This window comes from Ranitomeya imitator, chromosome 1, assembly GCF_032444005.1.
Source record: "Ranitomeya imitator isolate aRanImi1 chromosome 1, aRanImi1.pri, whole genome shotgun sequence".
NCBI classification, from domain to species: domain Eukaryota; kingdom Metazoa; phylum Chordata; class Amphibia; order Anura; family Dendrobatidae; genus Ranitomeya; species Ranitomeya imitator.
In genome coordinates, this window is record NC_091282.1 from 1,123,061,417 (window position 1) to 1,123,088,224 (window position 26,808).

At 45.4% G+C, this 26,808-nt stretch overlaps 1 protein-coding gene across 1 annotated transcript in view; it reads right to left on the reverse strand.

The window, feature by feature from the left end:
* The window catches only part of TRMT9B (tRNA methyltransferase 9B (putative)), a 94,690-nt gene extending 71,954 nt beyond the window's left edge, over positions 1-22,736 (reverse strand). The window contains exon 1 of the mRNA XM_069744435.1: positions 22,302-22,736. The gene's annotated coding sequence lies outside the window, so the exon portion shown is untranslated. The remainder of the gene's footprint in view (positions 1-22,301) is intronic.
* Between the last annotated feature and the right edge of the window lie 4,072 nt (positions 22,737-26,808).

Below are 26,808 nucleotides of genomic sequence, written 5' to 3' on the forward strand. Positions count from 1 at the left end.
ACATCAAGGACTGTGTTATAATCAGGGCTGTGGAGTCAGTAAGCTAAACCCGCGACTCCTCAATTTTCCTGACTCCCGACTCCAACTCCGACCCCACAGCACTGGTCACTACTGAGCATGTACATGAAGTGCAGCACAGATTCATCTCCACTATGACTCCACAGCACTGGTCACTACTGCGCATGTACATGAAGTGCAGCACAGATTCATCTCCACTATGACTCCACAGCACTGGTCACTACTGCGCATGTACATGAAGTGCAACACAGATTCATCTCCACTACGACTCCACAGCACTGGTCACTACTGAGCATGTACATGAAGTGCAACACAGATTCATCTCCACTACGACCCCACAGCACTGGTCACTACTGAGCATGTACATAAAGTGCAGCACAGATTCATCTCATCTACGACTCCACAGGACTGGTCACTACTGAGCATGTACATGAAGTGCAGCACAGATTAATCTCCACTAAGACTCCATAGCCCTGGTCACTACTGAGCATGTAAATAAAGTGCAGCACAGATTCATCTTTACTAAAAGCCGAGATCCTTAGACCAGGCACAGGGCAGACATTTATAGGACCTGTCATAACTTTTCCAAATTCTTATGAAAAAATTTACAGCACATCCTGCATTGTACTACTGTACCCAATGTATTTATTTTACATTTTATTCCGAGTCCAATTCCTCCAAAACGGACACCAACTCCTACTCCACAGCCCTGGTTATAATGCAGGAATAAACCAACTTTATGTGCATCTGTCATGTCAGATAACGTTTCCAAATATGTGTATAAATGGAATAGCACTATTTTTGACCATTACATGACTTGTATCCAGCAATTTGGCATTTAGAAGTATCAGCAGCAGTATAGAATACGTTATACAACAGCACTGAGCAGTGTAGCTGTGAATCCAGCTCAAAAATAATCTAACTCACTAACTGCAGTACAATCTGCCTGTCTCTACTTGCTTTCTCACTACCCCTCTCCATAGAGTATTACAGGAGGTGTAACCTGACACTTCACTTGGCTGGCACTCCATCTTCTTTTAAACAAAACAGAGATTAACTGTTTTTCAGAGTGGAAAGTGAATACAAAAGGCGAATGAGGAGAAGGAGCCACTGATAAGTAGATAAAGAATCAGAATTCTCTGAGAAGATACATTACAAAGTTTGTGCTATTCCCTCGTGCTATTGATTTATGCAAAATTTGGTACCCCAGACACATTTCCTTTAAGCTGAAATTAAATTGTAGGATGTGTGAGATGAATAAAGTCTAATAACTTTTGACAGTCTTGCGGAAACTGCCAGCCACATTATCTTATCTCGGAGTGGTTGCCGGACTACACCTTTCATCATAATCCCCTGTGCAATCCCTCTGAGCCATGTTGTCTAGAAACACCTGGATTTCTGCATGTGCTCCTTGAATAAAGCAGAAAATATTTTTAGCCACACAATGCTCGAGGGGAGACACACAAATAGAACCACACGGCCAAATGATTTCCCAAATGTGACGGGACTGCACTAGACATCTGCAGCCAGCGTCCTCACTGCAACAGTCTTATGTCATTTACCAAATGCTCAAACACTCTCACTGAATTATAAAGGTTTCCTATTAATTATATATTTCCACTATTAAATTATCTCCTCGTTTCCAGACTATTACATGGTCATGTCCTGCGTGGTTAACATCATCTGTGCCAGATAAATGCTGAGAAATCACTTAGCAGCTGCTGGGGATTTTACAGCCTCAGTTCATAGTAAATAAATAATCATTTTTCTACTACTAGAATGACCTTTGTGTATGTCTCTGGAGGTCATCTGCACCCTAAAATAAACGATGCCATGCTTCAGGGGTCACATCTCTCAGTCCATTGACTAGGCTTTGAGTTACATACCAAAATGCTGTCACTATTCACCCTACATGCAGCAGCTGTCACTATTCACCCTACATGCAGCAGCTGTCACTATTCACCCTATAATGGGGGCAGCCGAGCTGGTGTGATCCAACCTACATTCATCCTACCCTCAGGGAGCAGAAAGCAGACTACCAAGTTAGATGATTTCTGTAAGTTTTCTCCTGTTATTTTATACTGTTTTGCATAAGTTGTATGTCTTTTATTATCATATTTTTATACCTTTTTCTTACTGTAAGCACTGAACCTTTTGTATTAAAGTATAAACTTTAACAAGTTGAACCCTGAATGTTCTAAAAGAATCCATAACCTAAGGTGTGTGAGCCTTATGAGTGGTAGACATTATTAGTATTAATATTTCCTGGACTCATCGCCCTTGTGTTCGATGAGTGGTGGCAGCATGTATGAGCGGGTGTGTGGCCTGGGTGGGTGTGATTTATACTCCCATTATAGCATAGGACCGAGGTTGAATGCTGGACTGAGAGTGGCGAGATAGACTAACCCTTGCAGGCACAACTCCAAGTCACGTGCCGATACGTGACGAATTAGTGACACCACGGGGGATCTGTGACAACTGGATCTATGTGCAGCAGTTGTCACTATTCACCCTATGCGCAGCAGCTGTCACTATTCACCGTACGTGCAGCAGCTGTCACTATTTACCCTACGCGCAGCAGCTGTCACTATTCACCCTACGTGCAGCAGCTGTCACTTTTCACCCTACGTGCAGCAGCTCTCACTATTCACCCTACATGCAGCAGTTGTCACTATTCACCTTACATGCAGCTGCTGTCACTATTCACCCTACATGTAGCAGCTGTCACTATTTACCTTACATTTACCTTACATGCAACAGCTGTCACTATTTACCTTACATACAACAGCTGTCACTTCACTATTCACCTTTCATGCAGCAGCTGTCACTATTCACTTTATATGCAACAGCTGTCATTATTCACCCTACATGCAGCAGCTGTCACTATTCACTCTACATGCAGCAGCTGTCACTATTCACCCTATTGCAAAAGCTGTTGCTATTCACCCTACATGCAGCAACTGTCACTATTCATCCTACATGCAGCAGCTGTCGCTATTCACCCTATATGCAGCTGTCTCTGTTCACCCTACATGCAGCAGCTTTCACTATTCACCCTATGTGCAGCAACTGTCACTATTCAACTTACTTGCAACAGTTGTCACTATTGACCCTACATGCAGAAGCTGTCACTATTCACCCTACTTGTAGCAGCTTTCACTATTCACCCTATATGCAACGGCTGTCGCTATTCACCTTACATGCAGCAGCTGTCACTAATCACACTATGTGCATAGCCATCATGTATGCATTCTGTATACTCATTCCCAAACAACTGGCAAAATAAAAACATAATTTTCCAATGTGTTCTGTGCACTGATACCTGAGATATCACCAAATGCTACACCTACCCAATATATGCACAGGATGCACTCAATTCTTTGCACCCAAGAAACATGTTAAATCTACATTAATCACAAAGAATTAAAGGGGAAGTAGCCGCTTTTTTACACTCATAGTCAAGACTTCCATACTGACACATAACATAGACTCATTCATGTGACATCACTTACACATAAATTATGCATTGGGTACCACTGTGCACTCACAGCATCCTGTAAAATTACACCAAAGTTGTGTATGGGATATTATTATAACCTCTATGCCAATACCCATGCTATGCATGAATTATTAATGCATTCTCAGTATCCATACATGGGATGCAAGGGATAGTATTAATTTTTAACATTTACACCTTACACATGCATGGTATATTCCTGCATCCTCTATGTCCATGTATTCCTGCCTTCTCTACCAAAGATATGGATATCCTGTACCCTCTAGTCTCTGCCCATATCCAAGACATACAAAGGGTATTATGGCAGCCTCTATACCAGTGGTCCTGGAAACGTATGCCAAATACATGCATGGGATATGACCGTATTCTCTACATTTAGGTCAAAGAGATGCATGGGATATCAGTACACACCCTGCCCTTATATTGATTGCATGCATACAACATCATTGTACACGCCTAGACAATTTCAAGACATACACAGGATATCAATAACACCACCGTACGTGTGGTCTTCAGCCTCCGACTCTCCAAAGCTACGACTGCTGCATTCCCGGATGGTCAAAAGACCCACAGGTTAGAGCCCAATGCTCTACAATCACTGACTCTTAGGCTATGTGCACACATTGCGGAGTCGTTTTCCGCACTGTTTTTGTAAGATCCGCAGGTAAAACGCACAGCATTTTATCTGCGGATTTACCGCGGATTTCCTGCGTTTTTTGTGCGGATTCCACCTACGGTTTTACACCTGCGGATTCCTATTGAGAAACAGGTATAAACTGCTGCAGAATCCGCACAAAGAATTGACATGCTGCGGAAAAAAACTCAGAGGTTCCGCGCAGTATTTTCTGCAGCATGGGCACTGCGGATTTGGTTTTCCATAGGTTTACATGGTAGTGTAAACTCATGGAAAACTGCTGTGAATCCACGGCGGCCAATCCGCAACATGTGCACATAGCCTTATACTCTACACAAGGGATCTCATTGTAGCCCCAATATTCATGCCCAAACCATATATGAGATATCACTGCAGCCTCCATATCCATACCCAAGTCATGTGTATATTACTGCACTCCCTATACTCATAGATGTATAGATGTGTATACAGTGTATAGTATATCACTGCACCCCATATCTACTGTGTAGATTCTACACACAAGGTAGGCATGGGCTATTACTGCACCCGGGCGACTCATACCTAAAGCCTATGTAACCGATCACTCACAGGACTCTATCCTTACATACATACATGGGCTATTACTGCACCCGGGCGACATATACCTAAAGCCTACGTAACCGATCACTCACAGGACTCTATCCTTACATACACACATGGGCTATTACTGCACCTAAACTCATACCTTACATAAAATATCATTACACGCATTATACTTACACACATACATATTATACATACACACATACATATTATACATTCACACATACATATTATACTTACACACATACTGTACATATTATACTTACACACATACATATCATACATACACACATACATATTATACATTCACACATACATACTATACTTACACACATACATATCATACATACACACATACATATTATACATTCACACATACATATACTTACACACATATTGTACACTAGATTGTGGCCCGATTCTAACACATCGGGTATTCTAGAATATGCATGTCCCCGTAGTATATGGACAATGATGATTCCAGAATTCGCGGCAGACTGTGCCCGTCGCTGATTGGTCGAGGCAACCTTTATGACATCATCGTCGCCATGGCAACCATTATGACATCTACGTCGATACTGTGCCCGTCGCTGATTGGTCGAGGCAACCTTTATGACATCGTCGTCGCCATGGCAACCATTATGACATCTACGTCGATACTGTGCCCGTCGCTGAATCAGAAACGTGAGATGTCTAAGGCCTTTATGACATCATCGTCGCTGTGCCCGTTGCTGATTGGTCGAGGCCATCAGAGATGCGGGATTTCTACGTCGATGCTGTGCCGGCCTCTGATTGGTCGAGGCAACCTTTATGACATCATCGTCGCCATGGCAACCATTATGACATCATGGTCGCTGTGCCCGTCGCTGATTGGTCGAGGCAACCTTTATGACATCATCGTCGCCATGGCAACCATTATGACATCATCGTCGCTGTGCCCATCGCTGATTGGTCGAGGCCTGGCGGCCTCGACCAATCAGAGACGTGGGATTTCCAGGACAGACAGACAGACAGAAAGACAGAAAGACATACAGACGGAAAAACTCTTAGGCAATTATATATATAGATATTATACATACACACATACATATTATACTTACACACATTATACTTACACACATGCATATTATACTTACGGTACATAAATACATAAATGGGTTATTTCTGCCACCATATCTATATATATAATTGTCTAAGGGTTTTTCCGTCTGTCTGTCTTTCTGTCTGTCTGTCTTTCTGTCTGTCTGTCCTGGAAATCCCGCGTCTCTGATTGGTCGAGGCCGCCAGGCCTCGACCAATCAGAGACCGGCACAGTATCGACGTAGAAATCCCGCGTCTCTGATTGGTCGAGGCCGCCAGGCCTCGACCAATCAGCGACGGGCACAGCGACGATGATGTCATAAAGGACGTAGAAATCCCACGTCTCTGATTGGTCGAGGCCGCCAGGCCAATCAGCAACGGGCACAGCGCCGATGATGTCATAAAGGACGTAGAAATCCCGCGTCTCTGATTCAGCGACGGGCACAGTATCGACGTAGATGTCATAATGGTTGCCATGGCGACGATGATGTCATAAAGGTTGCCTCTAGATAAGAAGAACCCGGCACTCAACTTTAAGACAAACTTGTGGTTTTTATTTTGTAGTACGTAAAACGTTTCGGCCTGGTCTGGCCTTCGTCAGTTACTACAGTGTTATAAAGAAAATAAATAATGAGTACATCCATGACTACATCTGTACATACATCGGAGAGTACATGCAGTGTGTAATACATCAATAAACAAAAAAACAAGAAAACAGAAAAAAACAATAAAACAGAAGTATATACAGAGTATCCTATGGTCCTGGTATGATAATCTTAGGAAACCACCATAAGAGGAATTAACTAGTATATCCCGGCCCTCCCTGGTGGTGAAAGAGAATGTGAGAAACAGTGTGTTGCTATGCGTACCGTACTGAGAGGTGTCTGGATAGATGGTGTGCTTCTGAGAGCGTAATGAGCTCCAGGGAAATCCCTAAGAAGGGAGAGAGGGAGAATGAGCCCATAATAGGAGCTACCATCAACATGCTGAAGTGGGACCGTGCCCGTGTTATATGTGGTCCCAGTAGGTGCTAGTACCTTGAACGATGTAAGTCCCTAGGCAGGGTCGCGATTGCAGACGTTGCTGCAGGCTGTGGAGGGAACAAGGGTGAATGTCAGGATACTGAACATGAGGCTGAAGGCTGAATCGCCAGGTGGTATGTCATGCTGGGGCTATCGCTATCGGACCTTCGACCTGGACATGGACCTACAAAGGTTCTTTAGATCCCTAAGGCTTAAAGTATATTTCTCTGATCCACAGAACCAAGTGGTTAATACCGCACGAGCCCCTACAGTACCTCAACTTCTTACAGCAGAAAGTTTAGGCTTACGTACCAAAAGCCCATTCAGACCCCCACGGGGCTCACACGCCCTTGAGACGTTTATACAATTCATTCAAAATTCTTTCCAGTCACTCCGGGGGGAGGTTGAAATGGGTCACCTTTACTATCCTCCCAATTTAACGTTAAGTGAACGTCAGTCACTACAATCACTCCAGTCTGACTCCAGCTTAATAATTAAACCAGCAGACAAAGGGGGTGCGATTGTGATCATGGACAAAAGTGATTACTTACATGAAATTGGGAGACAGTTAGACAACACCACCGTGTACCAAAAACTGGATTCCAACCCCACCCAAGCCATTAGAAACAGGATTTCACGTATATTACAGCAATACACAGAATTAGGGGTCTTAGACCTCAAAACCTGCAACTATCTCACCAACGACCATCCGGTGACCCCGGTCTTTTACACACTCCCTAAGATTCACAAAAATGTGGAGCATCCCCCGGGACGACCAATAGTGGCAGCCACTAATTCTATACTGTCCCCGATAGCTATCTTCCTAGAAAAAATACTGACCCCCATATCCAATCCACTAGGTCATTCCTGTTGGACACGGGGGCTTTTCTGGGTACAATACGAGACCTAGGTAGTATACCGGCCGATGCGATACTGGCATCACTGGACGTTAAGGATTTATACACTTCCATCCCACATGCGGATGGCATTAATTCCATCAAAAAATTACTATCTACCACGGGGACCCACAAACAACAAATTGACTTGGTTGTGGATTTACTCACATTGGTTCTTGATTCTAATCATTTTTTATTCCAGGACCAATACTACCTACAGATACGGGGTACCGCTATGGGCTCCAACGTAGCGCCCCCGTACGCTAACTGCTATATGGCAGATTTCGAAGAGACTATCATCTATTCCGACTCACGCTTCCAGGATAATGTCCTACTCTGGAAGCGTTACATAGATGATATTTTTTGCGTATGGGGGGGCACGTTGGAGTCCTTCCGGTCTTTTGTGGATTTTCTTGACACCGCCTGGCCTGGTATCTCCTTTACAATGTCTCATGACCAGCACAGAATGAATTTTCTGGATACTATGGTCATGAAGGACAACACTGGCAAGTTAAGTACCGATATCCACATAAAGAACACCGACCGAAATAGCCTGTAGCATTTTGAAAGTCTACATCCTAGAGCTATTAAAAAAGCGATCCCTAAATCTCAAATTCAGCGGGTAACACGCATAGTCACGGATAACGAACTACGGACACAAAGAGTGTCTGAGATGGAAGCCAAGTTTCTGGCACGCGGTTACCCCCCCTCTGTCCTCCAAGAATCCCAGACACCTAGCCTTAATAGCAGACCAAAGTCCAATAAACGTATAGCATTTGTCCATTCCTTCCATCCGTTTTCGTACATTCTCCACAGTAACATTCGCAAACATTGGCATCTACTTACAACTGCCCACCCAAACATCCCGGAGTTCAGAGAACCCTTTCTTCCATGTTTTAGAAGACCCCGTAACCTACGGGACACATTGGTAAGAGCGGATGTTGGTCCAGACAACAAAGCACCCATCCAACGGTTCCTCCAGAACCCACGTCTTGGGACCTTCCCTTGTCTCCACTGCACCCAATGCAGCAATGTACTTAAAGGCAGCTCATTCCACCATCCACGATCTGGGAGATCGTTTCCCATTAAGAATTACTTCAATTGCGATTCATCATATGTGGTCTACCTCATTAAGTGCCCCTGTGGCATGCTTTATGTTGGCGAGACAACCCGGTCTATCCGGGAACGCATCTCTAGGCATAAATCCACGATCAGATGCGGCAACACGCTCTTACCCATCCCACACCATTTCATATCCCAAGGTCATAACATTTCTCAGCTGTTGTTTCAGGTAATAGAGCAGGTCCCAGCACCCAGACGGGGGGGAGACAGATTAGCCTCCCTAAAACGTAGGGAGGCTTTCTGGATTCATACCCTCGACACCCTGCACCCCAAAGGTCTCAACAGGGATTATGACCTTGTTTCTTTTACCTAATTGACATGTGCCGTTTTTAGAATTATACTACGGGTTTCATTATGGGCTCCTACTACTTAACACTCCGGAATGTGGACTATGCACATTATGACCTAACTGTTTCCTATCGTATGTATGTTCCAGTGTATCTATGTCTCTAACATATTTATTTATCTTCCTAGAGTCGCCTCTATTGAATCACCAGGACTCTTCCACCTTCTCACGGGGTCACAGTGGATTTGTTATGAATTACCACCACCTCCACCTTCCCAGCGCTGCTATCACTGGTTCCGTACCATCTGAGGCTGTCCATCTGCTCTATCGCACAGTGCACACCGGGTTTTTGTCCCGCCTCCCTACCATAGAGCCACAGGATTGGCTGGCTCTCTTCTGTCTATTACTGGTAACCACATGCGGTCACTTCCGGTACATCACATCCGGTCGGACCGGCGCACACATAAGGAACGCCGCTCTGGCGGTTCCTCACTCGGGCATGCTCATCCGACAGCGGTGGACACCGCGTCCTGACCCGTCTCCTTTCCTGGTAACTAGCTCCCCTAAGCCACCGCTTGCAGGGACTCTGCCCCAGCATGACATACCACCTGGCGATTCAGCCTTCAGCCTCATGTTCAGTATCCTGACATTCACCCTTGTTCCCTCCACAGCCTGCAGCAACGTCTGCAATCGCGACCCTGCCTAGGGACTTACATCGTTCAAGGTACTAGCACCTACTGGGACCACATATAACACGGGCACGGTCCCACTTCAGCATGTTGATGGTAGCTCCTATTATGGGCTCATTCTCCCTCTCTCCCTTCTTAGGGATTTCCCTGGAGCTCATTACGCTCTCAGAAGCACACCATCTATCCAGACACCTCTCAGTACGGTACGCATAGCAACACACTGTTTCTCACATTCTCTTTCACCACCAGGGAGGGCCGGGATATACTAGTTAATTCCTCTTATGGTGGTTTCCTAAGATTATCATACCAGGACCATAGGATACTCTGTATATACTTCTGTTTTATTGTTTTTTTCTGTTTTCTTGTTTTTTTGTTTATTGATGTATTACACACTGCATGTACTCTCCGATGTATGTACAGATGTAGTCATGGATGTACTCATTATTTATTTTCTTTATAACACTGTAGTAACTGACGAAGGCCAGACCAGGCCGAAACGTTTTACGTACTACAAAATAAAAACCACAAGTTTGTCTTAAAGTTGAGTGCCGGGTTCTTCTTATCTATATGCACACGGTTTGGGAACCTACCCGAGCACCTGAGTAGCAGTGCCCACGTCTTTCCACTCACTATAAAGGTTGCCTCGACCAATCAGCGACAGACACAGTCTGCCACGAATTCTGGAATCATCATTGTCCATATACTACGGGGACTTGCATATTCTAGAATACCCGATGCGTTAGAATCGGGCCACAATCTAGTACTAACATAACTGCATGGTCTATTACTGCCTCCTCTATAGACTCATATGTATACCCTACATATACTTATATACATATATACATGGGCTATATCTTATCTGTCCTCAAATCCTCATACATACTGTAAACCCTACATATACTTATCTATATATATATACTATATATATAATTGTCTAAGGGTTTTTCCGTCTGTCTGTCTGTCTGTCTTTCTGTCTGTCTGTCCTGGAAATCCCGCCTCTCTGATTGGTCGAGGCCGCCAGGCCTCGACCAATCAGTGACAGGCACAGCATCGACGTAGAAATCCCGCGTCTCTGATTGGTCGAGGCCTGGCGGCCTCGACCAATCAGCGACGGGCACAGCGAAGATGATGTCATAAAGGACGTAGACATCCCGCGTCTGATTGGTCGAGGCCGCCAGGCCTCGACCAATCAGCAACGGGCACAGCGACGATGATGTCATAATGGTTGCCATGGCGACAATGATGTCATAAAGGTTGCCTCGACCAATCAGCGATGGGCACAGCGACGATGATGTCATAATGGTTGCCATGGCGACGATGATGTCATAAAGGTTGCCTCGACCAATCAGCGACGGGCACAGTCTACCGCGAATTCGCCTCGACCAATCAGCGACGGGCACAGTATTGACGTAGATGTCATAATGGTTGCCATGGCGACGATGATGTCATAAAGGTTGCCTCGACCAATCAGCGACGGGCACAGTCTGCCGCGAATTCTGGAATCATCATTGTCCATATACTACGGGGACATGCATATTCTAGAATACCCGATGCGTTAGAATCGGGCCACAATCTAGTATATCTATCTATATATATAATTGTCTAAGGGTTTTTCCGTCTGTCTGTCTGTCTGTCTGTCCTGGAAATCCCGCGTCTCTGATTGGTCGAGGCCGCCAGGCACAGCATGGCGACGATGATGTCATAAAGGTTGCCTCGACCAATCAGCGGCGGGCACAGTCTGCCGCGAATTCGTCTCGACCAATCAGCGACGGGCACAGTATCGACGTACATGTCATAATGGTTGCCATGGCGACGATGATGTCATAAAGGTTGCCTCGACCAATCAGCGACGGGCACAGTCTGCCGCGAATTCTGGAATCATCATTGTCCATATAGTACGGGGACATGCATATTCTAGAATACCCGATGCGTTAGAATCGGGCCACAATCTAGTATATATATATATATTTGCCCCATATACTCATCTCTATATCCTACATATATGCATACGTGATCTATTACTGCCCCCTTTATACCTATACCCTACATATACTTATATACAGTACATGGTCTATTACTGCCCCTATATCCTCATACCTGTACCCTACATATATACATACATGGTGTATTACTGCCCCCTTTATACCGATACCCTAAATATATACATGGTCTATTACTGCCCCTATATACCTATACCCTACATATATACATGGTCTATTACTGCCCCTTTATACCTAAACCCTACATATATACATGGTCTATTACTGTCCCTTTATACCGCTACCCTACATACATACATGGTCTATTACTGCCCCTTTATACCGCTACCCTACATATATACATGGTCTATTACTGCCCCTTTATACCGCTACCCTACATATATACATGGTCTATTACTGCCGCTTTATACCGCTACCCTACATATATACATGGTCTATTACTGCCCCTTTATACCTATACCCTACATATATACATGGTCTATTACTGCCCCTTTATACCTATACCCTACATATATACATGGTCTATTACTGTCCCTTTATACCGCTACCCTACATATATACATGGTCTATTACTGTCCCTTTATACCGCTACCCTACATATATACATGGTCTATTACTGCCCCTTTATACCTATACCCTACATATATACATGGTCTATTACTGTCCCTTTATACCGCTACCCTACATATATACATGGTCTATTACTGTCCCTTTATACCGCTACCCTACATATATACATGGTCTATTACTGTCCCTTTATACCGCTACCCTACATATATACATAGTCTATTACTGCCCCTTTATACCTATACCCTACATATATACATGGTCTATTACTGCCCCTTTATACCGCTACCCTACATATATACATGGTCTATTACTGTCCCTTTATACCGCTACCCTACATATATACATGGTCTATTACTGCCCCTTTATACCTATGCCCTACATATATACATGGTCTATTACTGCCCCTTTATACCTATACCCTACATACAGTTAGGTCCATATATATTTGGACAGAGACAACATGTTTCTAATTTTGGTTACAGATATTACCACAATGAATTTTAAACAAAACAAGTCAGATGCAGTTGAAGTTCAGACTTTCAGCTTTCATTTGAGGGTATCCACATCAAAATTGGATGAAGGGTTTAGGAGTTTCAGCTCCTTAACATGTGCCACCCTGTTTTTAAAGGAACCAAAAGTAATTGGACAGATTCAATTATTTTAAATAAAATGTTCATTTTTAGTACTTGGTTGAAAACCCTTTGTTGGCAATGACTGCCTGATGTTTAGAACACGTCAACATCACCAGACTCTGTGTTTCCTCCTTTTTGATGCTCTGTCAGGCCTTCACTGTGGTGGTTTTCAGTTGTTGTTTGATTGTGGGCCTTTCTGTCTGAAGTTTAGTCTTTAACCCCTTCCCGACCTTTGACGCCACGTAGGCGTCATGAAAGTCGGTGCCAATCCGACCCATGACGCCTATGCGGCGTCATGGAAAGATCGCGTCCCTGCAGATCCGGTGAAAGGGTTAACTCCCATTTCACCCGATCTGCAGGGACAGGGGGAGTGGTAGTTTAGCCCAGGGGGGGTGGCTTCACCCCCTCGTGGCTACGATCGCTCTGATTGGCTGTTGAAAGTGAAACTGCCAATCAGAGCGATTTGTAATATTTCACCCATTATAACGGGTGAAATATTACAATCCAGCCATGGCCGATGCTGAAATATCATCGGCCATGGCTGGAAATACTAGTGTGCCCCCACCCCACCCCTCCGATCGCCCCCCCACCCCCCCGATCTGGCCGGTACACTGCTCCGGCTCCCCTCCGCCCTGTGCTCCGCTCCCCCCCGTGCTCGTGTCCGCTCCCCCCGTGCTCCAATCACCCCCCCGTGCTCCAATCACCCCCCCTGCACTCCGATCCACCCCCCCCCCGTGCTCCGTTCCACCCCCCCGTGCTCCATTCCAGCCCCCCCGTGCTCCGTTCCACGCCCCCCGCGCTCCGTTCCACCCCTCCCGCGCTCCGATTCCCCCCCCCGTGCTCCGATCCCCCCCCCCGTGCTCCGATCCCCCCCCCCGTGGTCCCCCCCCACCCTATCATACTTACCGATCCAGCCGTGGTCCCGTCCGTCTTCTCCCGGGCGCCGCCATCTTCCAAAATGGCGGGCGCATGTGCAGTGCGCCCGCCGAATCTGCCGGCCGGCAGATTCGTTCCAAAGTGCATTTTGATCACTGAGATATAATCTATCTCAGTGATCAAAATAAAAAAAATAATAAATGACCCCCCCCCTTTGTCACCCCCATAGGTAGGGACAATAAAAAAATAAAGAAATTTTTTTTTTTCCACTAATGTTAGAATAGGGTTAGGGTTAGGGGTAGGGTTAGGGTTAGGGGTAGGGTTAGGGGTAGGGTTAGGGTTAGGGGTAGGGGTAGGGTTAGGGGTAGGGGTAGGGTTAGGGGTAGGGTTAGGGCTAGGGGTAGGGTTAGGGGTAGGGTTAGGGTTAGGAATGTGCACACGTATTCTGGTCCTCTGCGGATTTTTCCGCTGCGGATTTGATAAATCCGCAGTGCTAAACCGCTGCGGATTTATGGCGGATTTACCGCGTTTTTTTCTGCGCATTTCACTGCGGTTTTACAATTGCGATTTTCTATTGGAGCAGTTGTAAAACCGCTGCGGAATCCGCACAAAGAAGTGACATACTGCGGAATGTAAACCGCTGCGTTTCCGTGCAGTTTTTCCGCAGCATGTGTACAGCGATTTTTGTTTCCCATAGGTTTACATTGAACTGTACACTCATGGGAAACTGCTGCGGATCCGCAGCGTTTTCCGCAGCGTGTGCACATACCTTTAGAATTAGGCTATGTGCACACGGTGCGGATTTGGCTGCGGATTCGCAGCAGTGTTCCATCAGGTTTACAGTACCATGTAAACATATGAAAAACCAAATCCGCTGTGCCCGTGATGCGGAAAATACCGCGCGGGAACGCTGCGTTGTATTTTCCGCAGCATGTGAATTCTTTGTGCGGATTCCGCAGCGTTTTACACCTGTTCCTCAATAGGAATCCGCAGGTGAAATCCGCACAAAAAACACTGGAAATCCGCGGAAAATCCGCAGGTAAAACACAGTGCCTTTTACCCGCAGATTTTTCAAAAATGGTGCGGAAATATCTCACACGAATCCGCAACGTGGGCACATAGCCTTAGGGTTAGGGTTGGAATTAGTGTTGTGGTTAGGGGTGTGTTGGGGTTAGGGTTGTGATTAGGATTATGGCTACAGTTGGGATTAGGGTTAGGGGTGTGTTGGGGTTAGTGTTGGAGTTAGAATTGAGGGGTTACCACTGTTTAGGCACATCAGGGGTCTCCAAACGCAACATGGCGCCACCATTGATTCCAGCCAATCTCGTATTCAAAAAGTCAAATGGTGCTCCCTCACTTCCGAGCCCTGACGTGTGCCCAAACAGTGGTTTACCCCCACATATGGGGTACCAGCATACTCAGGACAAACTGCGCAACAATTACTGGGGTCCAATTTCTCCTGTTACCCTTGTGAATCTAAAAAAATGCTTGCTAAAACATAATTTTTGAGGAAAGAAAAATGATTTTTTATTTTCACGGATCTGTGTTGTAAACGTCTGTGAAGCACTTGGGGGTTCAAAGTGCTCACCACATATCTAGATAAGTTCCTTGGGGGGTCTAGTTTCTAAAATGGGGTCACTTGTGGGGGGTTTCTACTGTTTAGGCACACCAGGGGCTCTGCAAACGCAACGTGACACCCGCAGACCATTCCATCAAAGTCTGCATTTCAAAAGTCACTACTTCCCTTCTGAGCCCCGACGTGTGCCCAAACAGTGGTTTACCCCCACATATGGGGTATCAGCGTACTCAGGAGAAACTGGACAACAACTTTTGGGGTCCAATTTCTCCTGTAACCCTTGGGAAAATAAAAAATTCTGGGCTAAATAATTATTTTTGAGGAAAGAAAACGTATTTATTATTTTCACGGCTCTGCATTATAAACTTCTATGAAGCACTTGGGGGTTCAAAGTGCTCACCACACATCTAGATAAGTTCCTTTCAGGGTCTAGTTTCCAAAATGGGGTCACTTGTGGGGGGTTTCTACTGTTTAGGCACATCAGGGGCTCTGCAAACGCAACGTGACGCCCGCAGAGCATTCCATCAAAGTCTGCATTTCAAAACGTCACTACTTCAATTCCAAGCCCCGGCATGTGCCCAAACAGTAGTTTACCCCCACATATGGGGTATCACCGTACTCAGGAGAAACTGGACAACAAATATTGGGGTCAAATTTCTCCTGTTACCCTTGGGAAAAATAAAAAACTCTGGGCTAAATAATTATTTTTGAGGAAAGAAAACGTATTTATTATTTTCACGGCTCTGCATTATAAACTTCTATGAAGCACTTGGGGGTTCAAAGTGCTCACCACACATCTAGATAAGTTCCTTTGGGGGTCTAGTTTCCAAAATGGGGTCACTTGTGGGGGGTTTCTACTGTTAAGCCACATCAGGGGCTCTGCAAACGCAACGTGACGCCCACAGAGCATTCCATCAAAGTCTGCATTTCAAAACGTCACTACTTCACTTCCGAGCCCCGGCATGTGCCCAAACAGTGATTTACCCCCACATATGGGGTATCAGCGTACTCAGGAGAAACTGGACAACAACTTTTGGGGTCAAATTTCTCCTGTTACCCTTGGGAAAATAAAAAATTGCAGGCTAAAAGATCATTTTTGAGAAAATAATTTTTTTTTTTTTTTTCATGGCTCTGCGTTATAAACTTCTGTGAAGCACTTGGGGGTTCAAAGTCCTCACCACACATCTAGATTAGTTCCTTTGGGGGTCTAGTTTCTAAAATGGTGTCATTTCTGGGGGATCTCCAATGTTTAGGCACACAGGGGCTCTCCAAACGTGACATGGTGTCCGCTAATGATTGGAGCTAATTTTCCATTTAAAAAGCCAAATGGCGTGCCATCCCTTCCGAGCCCTGCCGTGCGCCCAAACAGTGGTTTACCCCCACATATGGGGTATCAGCGTACTCAGGACAAACTGGACAACAATATTTGGGGTCCAATTTCTCCTATTATCCTTGGCAAAATAGGAAATTCCAGGCTAAAAAATCATTTTTGAGGAAAGAAAAATTATTTTTTATTTTCATGGCTCTGCGTTATAAACTTCTGTGAAGCACCTGGGGGTTTAAAGTGCTCAATATGCATCTAGATAAGTTCCTTGGGGGGTCTAGTTTCCAAAATGGGGTCACTTGTGCGGGAGCTCCAATGTTTAGGCACACAGGGGCTCTCCAAACGCGACATGGTGTCCGCTAACAATTGGAGCTAATTTTCCATTCAAAAAGTCAAATGGCGCGCCTTCTCTTCCGAGCCCTGCCGAGTGCCCAAACAGTGGTTTACCCCCACATATGAGGTATCGGCGTACTCGGGAGAAATTGCCCAACAAATTTTATGATCCATTTTATCCTACTGCCCATGTGAAAATGAAAAAATTGAGGCGAAAAGAATTTTTTTGTGAAAAAAAAGTACTTTTTCATTTTTACAGATCAATTTGTGAAGCACCTGAGGGTTTAAAGTGCTCACTAGGCATCTAAATTAGTTCCTTGGGGGGTCTAGTTTCCAAAATGGGGTCACTTGTGGGGGAGCGCCAATGTTTAGGCACACAGGAGCTATCCAAACGCGACATGGTGTCCGCTAACGATGGAAATAATTTTTCATTCAAAAAGTCAAATGGCGCTCCTTCCCTTCCGAGCCTTACCATGTGCCCAAACAGTGGTTTACCTCCACATGTGAGGTATTGGTGTACTCAGGAGAAATTGCCCAACACATTTTAGGATCCATTTTATCCTGTTGCCCATGTGAAAATGAAAAAATTGAGGCTAAAAGAATTTTTTTGTGAAAAAAAAGTACTTTTTCATTTTTACGGATCAATTTGTGAAGCACCTGGGGGTTCAAAGTGCTCACTATGCATCTAGATAAGTTCCTTGGGGCGTCTAGTTTCCAAAATGGGGTCACTTGTGGGGGAGCTCCAATTTTTAGGCACACGGGGGCTCTCCAAACGTGACATGGTGTCCGCTAAAGAGTGGAGCCAATTTTTGATTCAAAAAGTCAAATGGCGCTCCTTCCCTTCCAAGCCCTGCCGTGCGCCAAAACAGTGGTTTACCCCCACATATGAGGTATCAGCGTACTCAGGACAAATTGGACAACAACTTTCGTGGTTCAGTTTCTCCTTTTACCATTGGGAAAATAAAAAAATTGTTGCTAAAAGATAATTTTTGTGACTAAAAAGTTAAATGTTCATTTTTTCCTTCCATGTTGCTTCTGCTGCTGTGAAGCACCTGAAGGGTTAATAAACTTCTTGAATGTGGTTTTGAGTACCTTGAGGGGTGCAGTTTTTAGAATGGTGTCACTTTTGGGTATTTTCAGCCATATAGACCCCTCAAACTGACTTCAAATGTGAGGTGGTCCCTAAAAAAAATGGTTTTGTAAATTTCGTTGTAAAAATGACAAATCGCTGGTCGAATTTTAACCCTTATAACTTCCTAACAAAAAAAAATTTTGTTTCCAAAATTGTGCTGATGTAAAGTAAACATGTGGGAAATGTTATTTATTAACTATTTTGTGTCACATATCTCTCTGGTTTAACAGAATAAAAATTCAAAATGTGAAAATTGCGAAATTTTCAAAATTTTCGCCAAATTTCCGTGTTTATCACAAATAAATGCAGAATTTATTGACCTAAATTTACCACTAACATGAAGCCCAATATGTCACGAAAAAACAATCTCAGAACCGCTAGGATCCGTTGAAGCGTTCCTGAGTTATTACCTCATAAAGGGACACTGGTCAGAATTGCAAAAAACGGCAAGGTCTTTAAGGTCAAAATAGGCTGGGTCTTGAAGGGGTTAACAAGTGAAATGCATGCTCAATTGGGTTGAGATCAGGTGACTGACTTGGCCATTCAAGAATATTCCACTTCTTTGCTTTAATAAACTCCTGGGTTGCTTTGGCTTTATGTTTTGGGCCATTGTCCATCTGTAGTATGAAACGACGTCCAATCAGTTTGCTGCATTTGGCTGGATCTGAGCACACAGTATGGCGGCTCTGAATACCTCAGAATTCATTCAGCTGCTTCTGTCCTGTGTCACATCATCAATAAACACTAGTGACCCAGTGCCACTGGCTGCCATGCATGCCCAAGCCATCACACTGCCTCTGCCGTGTTTTACAGATGATGTGGTATGCTTTGGATCATGAGCTGTACCACGCCTTCACCATACTTTTCTCTTTCCATCATTCTGGTAGAGGTTGATCTTGGTTTCATCTGTCCAAAGAATGTTATTCCAGAACTGTGCTGGTTTTTGTAGATGTTTTCTTAGCAAAGTCCAGTCTAGCCTTTTTATTCTTGATGCTTATGAGTGGCTTGCACCGTGCAGTGAACCCTCTGTATTTACTTTCATGCAGTCTTCTCTTTATGGTAGATTTGGATATTGATACGCCGACCTCCTGGAGAGTGTTGGTCACTTGGTTGGCTGTTGTGAAGGGGTTTCTCTTCACCATGGAGATTATTCTGCGATCATCCACCACTGTTGCCTTCCGTGGGCGCCCAGGTCTTTTTGCATTGATGAGTTCACCAGTGCTTGCTTTCTTTCTCAGGATGTACCAAACTGTAGATTTTGCCACTCCTAATATTGTAGCAATTTCTCGGATGGGTTTTTTCTGTTTTCGCAGCTTAAGGATGGCTTGTTTCACCTGCATGGAGAGCTCCTTTGACCACATGTTTACTTCACAGCAAAACCTTCCAAATGCAAGCACCACACCTCAAATCAATGCCAGGCCATTTATCTGCTTAATTGAGAATGACATAACGAAGGGATTGCCCACACCATTCCATGAAATAGCCTTGGAGTCAATTGTCCAATTACTTTTGGTCCCTTTTAAAACAGGGTGGCACATGTTAAGGAGCTGAAACTCCTAAACCCTTCATCCAATTTTAATGTGGATACCCTCAAATGAAAGCTGAAAGTCTGAACTTCAACTGCATCTGAATTGTTCTATTTAAAATTCATTGTGGTAATGTCTATAACCAAAATTAGAAAAATATTGTATAGTATTAACTGTATATACATGGTCTATTACTGCCCCCTTTATATCGCTACCATACATATATACATGGTGTATTACTGCCCCCTTTATACCTATATCCTACATATATACATACATGGTCTATTACTGCCCCCTTTATACCACTACCCTACATATATACATACATGGTCTATTACTGCCCCCTTTATACCACTACCCTACATATATACATTATGTATTACTGACACCTTTATACCTATACCCTACATATATACATGGTGTATTACTGCCCCTTTATACCTATACCCTAAATATATACATGGTGTATTACTGCCCCCTTTATCCCGCTACCCTACATATATACATGATGTATTAATGCCCCTTTATACCTATACCCTACATATATACATGATGTATTACTGCCCCTTTATATCGCTACCCTACATATATACATGATGTATTAATGCCCCTTTATATCGCTACCCTACATATATACATGATGTATTACTGCCCCTTTATAGCTATACCCTACATATATACATGGTGTATTACTGCCCCCTTTATACCTATACCCTACATATATACATGATGTATTACTGCCCCTTTATATCGCTACCCTACATATATACATGGTGTATTACTGCCCCCTTTATACCTATACCCTACATATATACATGATGTATTACTGCCCCTTTATATCGCTACCCTACATATATACATGGTGTATTACTGCCCCTTTATACCTATACCCTAAATATATACATGGTGTATTACTGCCCCCTTTATACCGCTACCCTACATATATACATGGTGTATTACTGCCCCTTTATACCTATACCCTACATATATACATGATGTATTACTGCCCCTTTATATCGCTACTCTACAAATATACATGGTGTATTACTGCCCCTTTATACCTATACCCTACATATATACATGATGTATTACTGCCCCTTTATACCGCTACCCTAAATATATACATGGTGTATTACTGCCCCCTTTATACCGCTACCCTACATATATACATGGTGTATTACTGCCCCTTTATACCTATACCCTACATATATACATGATGTATTACTGCCCCTTTATATCGCTACTCTACAAATATACATGATGTATTACTGCCCCCCTATATACCGCTACCCTACATATATACATGTATTACTGCCCCCCTATATACCGCTACCCTACATATATACATGTATTACTGCCCCTTTATACCGCTACCCTACATATATACATGGTGTATATTACTGCCCCTTTATACCGCTACTCTACATATATACATGATGTATTACTGCCCCCCTATATACCGCTACCCTACATATATACATGTATTACTGCCCCTTTATACCGCTACTCTACATATATACATGATGTATTACTGCCCCCCTATATACCGCTACCCTACATATATACATGTATTACTGCCCCCCTATATACCGCTACCCTACATATATACATGTATTACTGCCCCTTTATACCGCTACCCTACATATATACATGATGTATTACTGCCCCCCTATATACCGCTACCCTACATATATACATGGTGTATTACTGCCCCTTTATACCTATACCCTAAATATATACATGGTGTATTACTGCCCCCTTTATACCGCTACCCTACATATATACATGGTGTATTACTGCCCCTTTATACCTATACCCTACATATATACATGATGTATTACTGCCCCTTTATATCGCTACTCTACAAATATACATGGTCTATTACTGCCCCCTTTATACCGCTACCCTACATATATACATGATGTATATTACTGCCCCTTTATACCGCTACTCTACATATATACATGGTGTATATTACTGCCCCTTTATACCGCTACTCTACATATATACATGATGTATTACTGCCCCCCTATATACCGCTACCCTACATATATACATGTATTACTGCCCCCCTATATACCGCTACCCTACATATATACATGTATTACTGCCCCTTTATACCGCTACTCTACATATATACATGGTGTATATTACTGCCCCTTTATACCGCTACTCTACATATATACATGATGTATTACTGCCCCCCTATATACCGCTACCCTACATATATACATGTATTACTGCCCCCCTATATACCGCTACCCTACATATATACATGTATTACTGCCCCTTTATACCGCTACCCTACATATATACATGTATTACTGCCCCTTTATACCGCTACCCTACATATACTTGTGCACATCTACATGGTCTACTCTGATACTGGACCCCTATACGCCCGATTATCGTCCGCTTCTCCCCTCTATACAGTTTCCCTTCATCTTGTGCCCCCGTGTAGAGCGCCGCTTTGTGCCATGCATTACCTGCCGCTGATGCCAGCCGTGTTCTGCAGTCAGTGCGGAGCATTGCGACCATGGCAGCTGACACTGCACAGGCTGGCACGGTGTGCCCCCTCCATCCCCTCCTGCCGCTGCTGACGGTGCCGGTGAGCCCGGGGGGCAGCAGGAGGAGGCAGGGCTCGCCCCCCGGAATGATCCTCAGCACTGGCCGCTACAGTGAGGCAGAGCCGCGGACTGAGGAGGGCGGGGGACCGCTGCCGCCGCCGCCGCTGCTCATGTGACCTCGCTTCTCTTTTCCTGCCTCTCCTCACATGAGGGGCTGTGCACGGTCCACGGTGCACGGGCACGGTCCACGGCGCTCGGTCCACGGTGCTCGGTCCACGGTGCAGGGTCAGGTCTCGTGTAGAATACCGGGTGTTGTGTGAAGGTCACACACGGGGACCGTGCTCCTCCTCAGTCAGAGGCATCTCATGTGTCTGCACCCAATAGTCTCCGTTGCCTGACATATGACTGTCCCCTGGGGCAGGTGCAGGCGGCCATATATCTATCTACTGGCTAACACGGTACCAATGTTATTCTATGGGGTCGTGTACATGTCCAATATTATCCTCTCGCCACGTCCGAGGAAAAAATTACAGCGTTCTTGATTTGCATACGTAAATCAGACTACAGTCAGCCATGCAAATCAATGGGTTTGTCACAGAAATCGGGCTGCACTCAGATGCTGTCTGAGTGCAGTCCAAATTTCACAGACAGAATGGAGAAGATGAAGAATTTTTTCCATCTTCTCCTCAGCCAAGAGAATCTGGTCATACTAAGGCCAAACTCTGATCAGCGTGTGATTAGCAGAGTCTCCCACATGAGAGAAATACGATGGTGTGACCGCGGCCTTACAATCGACACTGCAAAGAGAATCTCTCCGCAGTGGAAACAATCATTACTACTAAAAAATCTGTCTCACAGTTATATTATTGTTAATAATTATACAATTATCAATTAAAACAAATGTTTGTGAATAGTAAGAATATAATAAGAGATTTTAGTTGATTGTGTACCGTCATACTGTTACTACAGTCATTTGGAAAACGTCGTGTTCTCGTGTTGCATTTTTTAGTGCAGAAAATCTGCAAGAGGAACAGATTTTACGCATAGCAAAACGCTCTATAAACCCATGTGCCCGAGACTGAGCTTCTACTGGACCCGCGGTGCCCAAACCTGCAGGATTTCACCCCCAGCTGTAGGCATGAACAGCAAGTTATGGTCCGTTACTTACCGGTTATTTGTAGGAAATACAACGCAGGCGCAATGTGGAAGTATGGACATTTATGGCCTACAAATACTAAGCTTTGGTGGACTTGAATTGCTGTGCAAAATTACTTATTGGCAATAGAGGTCTAAGGGTACAAGTCATCCTACCATCAAGATGGCAGAAGAAAGGATGAGAGAACAGTGGGAGGATATAGCACCATAGTGTTCCATACAGTGTGGCTAATTACTGATTTTTTACACTGGCACACTAATTTAAGTAGGGGGGTGGGGGGGAATAAAGGAATTACAAAGAGAATTGGAAATAAATTATGCCAGGAATTGGAAAAGGAAATTTTAGACCTGGAATAAAGAGACAAGGCAAATCAAAAACATCTAAAAGAGTATTTATAGGACAGAAAACTACATGGAAAAGTGAAGGATGTTCCATAATCTAGAACAACATCAGTGACTTCTCCCTGCCCACAAGCTGAGAGCACACAAGGGTATACGAGGGAGAAGATACAGATGTAAAATAAAAACGAAGTTAGCAGGAAACAGGAAAAATCATAACTAGCCAGAGGACTGTACTAGTCAAAGTCGTAGAGGTGACCATTTAAACGCAAATAAGCTTTCTACGCACAAGCTAAGTAGTGTAAATGCTCCTAGTAAAGATCTAACTTTTCCCCCACTAATCCTTCACATACTCTCAGCAGTGAAAGGTGTTCATTTATTTGCAAGAAACCTGATTTTACGAAATTCACGCCGTAGACCAAAGATGGATTCATGGAGGAAGATGGGGAATATTAAGTAAACCTCTGTAGATCAAATTAAATAAAGTCCCACTACCAAGTCCCAGCTCAGATAAAGAGATATTTGTCAAACTGGTCTGTGAAGATCTAGAGAATCTTCTGAGGATTCTCCAGTGTCAGCAAGAGTATATGCGACGCCCCAGGGTCCTGGTCGTCGCAGTGGTATTTCTTTATTCTCGGGGAGAGTAATGCTACGTGTGCGGCAGCAGATCCAGGAGCAGGGATGGCCGCCAGCGGGTACCTGAACGACGACAAAGTGACACAGGACCGCCTCAAGCCACTGGAAGAAGATCCGATCTCACCGCTGTTGGAGGATCCGGACTTCCTGGAGCCGCAGGTAAAGGAGCTGAGCCGCCAGTTCCGGAACACGGAGCTGACCGCAGTGAAGAAATGGAAGTCGGCCCTGTGCAGGAAGATCGCGCTGGAGGAGTCGCAGTCTGTGCCACAGCTGACTCCAGCATCCTCATCAGCGGAGTGGACCGGCATCAATGGAACCACATGAGACGCAGGTACCGGAAGTGACCCTGCTCCGGTGACCGGTCAAGCTCCAGTGACCGCTCTCCCCCCAGCCACTAATCCCGCCCATAAAGGGAAGCATCAGTTATATTAATTTGTTTTATAGCATTTCAAAAATTGGTATGTCTGTTTGCTAACCCGTAACTGTTGTTTTCTTTTCCCAGTCCGAGAGTACTGGATTTAACGGGGGGGAGTGCGTCGCCGCATGGTCCTGGTCGTCGCAGTGGTATTGCTTTCCTCTCGGGGAGAGTGATGCTACGTTTGGAGGCAAAGAAGGATAACTGCATCCAGGTATCACAAACATGCAACACATTTCACACTCCAGACCACCAGGGAGAGCTTCTGCTCCTATTTATTAGGTTACTCCCCATATATATATATATATATATATATATATATACTAGCTATTGAACCCGTTCTACGCCCGGGTGGCGAGCATTTATATTGGTATATGGTCTCCATCCTGGTATGTGCTGCTCCATCCTGCGTCCCCATCCTGTCATGTGCTGCTCCATCCTGCGTCCCCATCCTGTCATGTGCTGCTCCCATCCTGCGCCCCCATCCTGTCATGTGCTGCTCCATCCTGCATCCCCATCCTGACATGTGCTGCTCCATCCTGCGTCCCCATCCTGTCATGTGCTGCTCCATCCTGCGCCCCCATTCTGTCATGTGCTGCTCCATCCTGCATCCCCATCCTGTCATGTGCTGCTCCCATCCTGCGCCCCCGTTCTGTCATGTGCTGCTCCCATCCTGCGCCCCCGTTCTGTCATGTGCTGCTCCCATCCTGCACCTCCATTCTGTCATTTGCTGCTCCCATCCTGTCATGTGCTGCTCCCATCCTGCGCCCCCGTTCTGTCATGTGCTGCTCCCATCCTGCGCCCCGTTCTGTCATGTGCTGCTCCCATCCTGCGCCCCCGTTCTGTCATGTGCTGCTCCCATCCTGCGCCCGTTCTGTCATGTGCTGCTGCCATCCTGCGCCCGTTCTGTCATGTGCTGCTCCCATCCTGCGCCCGTTCTGTCATGTGCTGCTCCCATCCTGCGCCCGTTCTGTCATGTGCTGCTCCCATCCTGCGCCCGTTCTGTCATGTGCTGCTGCCATCCTGCGCCCGTTCTGTCATGTGCTGCTCCCATCCTGCGCCCGTTCTGTCATGTGCTGCTCCCATCCTGCGCCCATTCTGTCATGTGCTGCTGCCATCCTGCGCCCGTTCTGTCATGTGCTGCTCCCATCCTGCGCCCGTTCTGTCATGTGCTGCTGCCATCCTGCCCCCGTTCTGTCATGTGCTGCTGCCATCCTGCGCCCGTTCTGTCATGTGCTGCTGCCATCCTGCGCCCGTTCTGTCATGTGCTGCTGCCATCCTGCGCCCGTTCTGTCATGTGCTGCTGCCATCCTGCGCCCGTTCTGTCATGTGCTGCTGCCATCCTGCCCCCGTTCTGTCATGTGCTGCTCCCATCCTGCACCACCATTGTATGATATGCCCCCCATAAGACGCTCCAGTGTGTATGCCCCCGTATGCTGCTGCCATATAAAAAAAAAAAAATACCATACTCACCTATTGTCCGGCTCCACTGCAGGTGTGTCTTCAAGAAAATGGCGCCGGAAAGCGCGGACTGCGCAGGCGCCGATTCCGGCAGCAGGAATCGGCGCCTGCGCAGTCCGCGCTTTCCGGCGCCATTTTCTTGAAGACACACTCCAGCTCCTCTGCCTGTGACTGGTAACTCAGAGGGCGGCGCCGGCGAGCATTAAGCGCGTCATCGCGCCCTCTGAACTGTCACAGCAGAGGAGTCGGGCGACGGAGCCGCACGCAGCGCTGGAACGGGGAAAGGTGAATATACTTACCCTCCTGGCGGTCCCTGGCTCTCCGGTGGAGATCGCGGTATGCGTTCAGTGTTTACGCATACCGCGATCTCCTGGGAGCGTCACTCTGTGGGGGCCAGACTGCGCCGGCGCTTGCGCCTGC